Genomic DNA, 3,891 nt, shown 5'->3' with positions numbered 1-3,891 from the left:
TCCTCCCTTTTTCTTTTCTCCAGAAAACCTATTCCTGAATTTCTTACTAAAAACTAAATAACTGGGTAACAGTTCAGAAGAAGCCAGAATCATTTTTCTTTAATTAGCACAAACACATCTATTTACTAACCAAAGGGATGATCCTAATTAAATCAACACTGGAAACAGTTGTGATAAAATGTGTGTGATAAAGGTAATTGAACACAATAAGAAAAAAAAAAAAACTAACATGGAGATTTGCTCATTGAACTGAGATTTTCATTCTCGTAGCTAATTCCTGTCTGAAGTGATGATGGAATTTTTATTCTACTTTTTCATAGACTCGAGTACAGGTGACATTATTCATGATACACTCCACCACTGATTTTCCATCTTGCAATTTTCTTGTTATTGTGCTTTGTTTCCCATCCTGTTCCTGATGTTGAACCAATGCACCATTCTTTTTTAAATATGTAAGTATGGTTTTTTAAGAATTATTTTTATTTAACTTTATTTATTTTAATTTGACCAGAGAGGGACAGAGTGAGAGACAAACAGACAGACTGACTACATGAGAAAGCAAGCCATCAGGTTCAGGCCTCAAACCATGGTTGGCCATGTGGGGAGTCCGCGCCCTTAACCATTACACCACCTGCCAGTCCCCCAATGCGCCATTCCTTTTCTCTTTTTTTGAGAGGTTTTTGCTATAGGGCACGTGCGCTCGCCAGAAAGGCAGAAAAAGATAGAGAGACAGAAAACAAGAAATCACCCCCCAGGGGGATGGCCACGCCGCAATCCCTTTTCCTCCATTCTTCTCTCGGGATCTTGGGCACGCATGCACACACGGCCGGCATAAGTTTAAGCTACTGGATCCGGGACGCAAACCACGGCCAAGTACATGGGAGTCCAGCGACATAGTCATTATGCTAAATGCTGGTCCCTGCACCATTCTTAAAGACACACAGTCTGAATTTTTCTGCCAACAGCTGTAGTTTCTTCAAACTTTTCTCCCAGGGTACATGAAAACAGTGCTGTTGTTGTTGCTGTTTTTTGATCTAAAAAAAAAAAAAAAAAAAGTCCTTAATATACAACTGCTCTTGCCATGCATTTAATGGAAAATAATTCAAAGGTTATATAAACAGTCCAGTTAATAAAATTTTAACTATCAGATCATATCATTTTTCTTTAAGAGCTTTCCATATTCGTATGATGGTCTCAAAAGTAGACCTTGAGTTCAGTTTCAGTCATCAGATCTTTGAGGAGAAGCTCGACGATAAAGATGCAAATTCAGTAGCTACTTCACTTAGTTCTCTATTATATTTCTAAACAATTCCAGTTCTCCATGCTGTTATCTGAAGGCCATAAGATTGAGGTAGGAAACACTGAGGTTTCTCTTGAAATGAGATCTCTGCTGTGCACTAAGCTGTGATCAGGATTTCCAACAGGAGGTGACTCTAGGACTGCTCTTCTAGTAAAACAGTTATTTTGCTGTTTCTCCACAAGAAGTTTAGCCCTGACTGCTGCTAACTTCTCACTAGTCTCATTCAGTTTATTTGATAATGATTTTCAAAATCCTACTTCTACTAGATAGAGTTGCTTATATTTTTCCAATTGTATTTCATTATTATCTTGAGAGGCTCGTATTTTGAGGTTCAGACTCTAGGTCGTTAATTCTAAGTTCCAGCTGACTTATTTCTGAAGCAGTTTTTCTCTTGGAATTGTTTTAAGTTTTCTTTTGCTGCTGCTTGTGCCTATAATAGATTGACTTCTTGTAATTTTTCTGCTATATCCTGTCTTGCTCTTCCTTCAACCTCCTGTGTTTACTGTTCTACTTGAACATGTTCTACCATGTGTATTTCCATATGACATTTGAGGTTTACGATTTCGTGTCCCAACTTCAGTCCATCCTTCTCTAGTTTTACACATTTCTTCTGTATTGTTTCCATAGATAACAACTCCTGCTGTTTTCCTGCTGAAGAATGTGATTCTTTGCATCTTCATACATGTTCTGAGGATGCAGTTTCCACTTTGGCTGTAAGATCATCAATCATGTTTTTACACATTAACTTGAATATCCATTCAAATTGACTGGGTTTTAAATCTCCTTGGAAGCAAATTTCTACATTTCATACTCATTTAATTTCTTTCTCGTCTTTCCAAGAGTTTTTTTTTTCTTTTTTCTTTCTTCTTTTTTTTTTTTTTTTTTTTTTTTTGAATTTTTTTTTTTAGGGGGGTGCTCCCCCGGGTGTGTGCACTCACCAGAAAGAGAGAGAGAGAAAGAGAGACAGAAAACGAGAAATCACCCCCCAGGGGGGATGGCCACGCCGCAATCCCTTCTCCTCCATTCTCCTCTTGGGATCTTGGGCACGCATGCACACATGTCCGGTGTGTTTAAGCCACCAGGTCCGGGACTCGAACCGAGGTCGACTACATGGGAGTCCAATGACATAGCCATTACACTAGCTGCTGGTCCCTCTAAGAGTTTTTTAAATCCAGGTATCTCTTTCTATAATTCACTATTTTTCTTTATTTCTTGATCCAAATTATATTCCAGAGATTGTTTTAACTCAGTAAGTTTCTTGAATTGTTCCTTTTCATCCTCAGGCTTTGAAAACATTTTAAATGAAAAATTTTTTTTAATCTGGAGACTCTCTTTTCTTTCTTAAAAATGCTATTTCTGGACACCGTATGTCTCCACCTAACATATACCGACTAACATACACCAACTGTCCACACGCTGTGGTAGAGACTGTTGACGATGACGTGTATAGTGTCCTCAACTGGACTGGTCTGAGGTGTAGCTCATGTTGGGTAAATTTTCTATACACATGAACTTGTCCTTAACAGGTTCTTTTGAAGCTCTTCCATTTTGTTTATTTGCTTTTTGATTGTAACTTTTACCTCAAAATTTTCATTTCCAAGCCAAAGCCGTAATGGAGTTTACAGACTTCGATAGCTCCACATTGGTAAAGAAGATACTTCCTTCTCCATGTACACGTTCTGTCCGTTCCCATGTTGCAGCTGGCTAAAATGAAGGGACTCTGCTGTGGTTTTGGAGCAGTGTGCGAGGATAAATGGTCTGCCTGGGTGCTTCTCAAATAGCACCACAGGACTGCTCAGCAGCAGCATGACAGGTTCCAGAGGCACCCTTCCCAGGCCCAGGGCTGGAGCCAATGCAACCGTCATCCAGCCCGGCTCCTGCTCTAGGCCCATCCTGGTCGACCAGACCCTGCTCAGTCTAACTACTGCTCGAAAACTGTTGTTCTTAAAGTGCTCGCAGTTTTTACAGTGAGGTTATTCCTACCACACATATAATCTGGTTTGGCTATTGCACCCAGTTTTCACAGAGGTAGTCCCACACCTAGCTCCTTCATGTATTCATCAAAGCCTTTACTGTCCACTGGGGCCATCTTCCTTCCAACAGCTGAACGTTGGTAATGGTAGACATGGGCAGCCCGGTGGGAGCGTAGCCAATAGGGAAGGGACCAAGTGAGGAGCTTGCAGTGCCAGAAGAAGCCAGAATCTTCGAATGCTAATCAAAATGGTAAGTGTAATGGAATTTCTGTTTCTGACCAGCAGTGAGTTGGAATTTTAGAGGACTATTCCCTTTCAATGGCTACCACGTTGAAATACACAGCAGGAAAGCATGTGTATTTCAAGGGGACCCAGCCTGCTGAGTGCAAACCTGGGTAGCCAGGGAGTGGCCCAGTAGCATACCAAGGAAAGTAAGCACTTAGTTGAGTGAATGAGACAGGGGAAGATAGGGATTCTGGAGGCTCTTAAGAAAAGATATCAACCAGCATTTAGCATAACGGCTATGTCTCTGAACTCCCATGTAGCCAACTGTGGTTCAAGTCCTGGACCTGGTGGCTTAAACTCATGCCGAGCACATGTGTGCATGTGCCCAAGATC

At 40.8% G+C, this 3,891-nt stretch overlaps 1 pseudogene; it reads right to left on the bottom strand.

Moving 5' to 3' along the window:
• Window positions 1-301: 301 nt before the first annotated feature.
• LOC102502184 (fatty acid-binding protein 5-like) lies at window positions 302-3,427 on the bottom strand (annotated as a pseudogene).
• Between the last annotated feature and the right edge of the window lie 464 nt (window positions 3,428-3,891).

This window comes from Tupaia chinensis, unplaced genomic scaffold (assembly GCF_000334495.1).
Source record: "Tupaia chinensis unplaced genomic scaffold, TupChi_1.0 Scaffold000100_1, whole genome shotgun sequence".
Classification (NCBI taxonomy): Eukaryota; Metazoa; Chordata; class Mammalia; order Scandentia; family Tupaiidae; genus Tupaia; species Tupaia belangeri.
The sequence above is the reverse complement of the archived record's forward strand: the minus strand, read 5'-3'. Positions and strand labels throughout refer to the sequence as shown.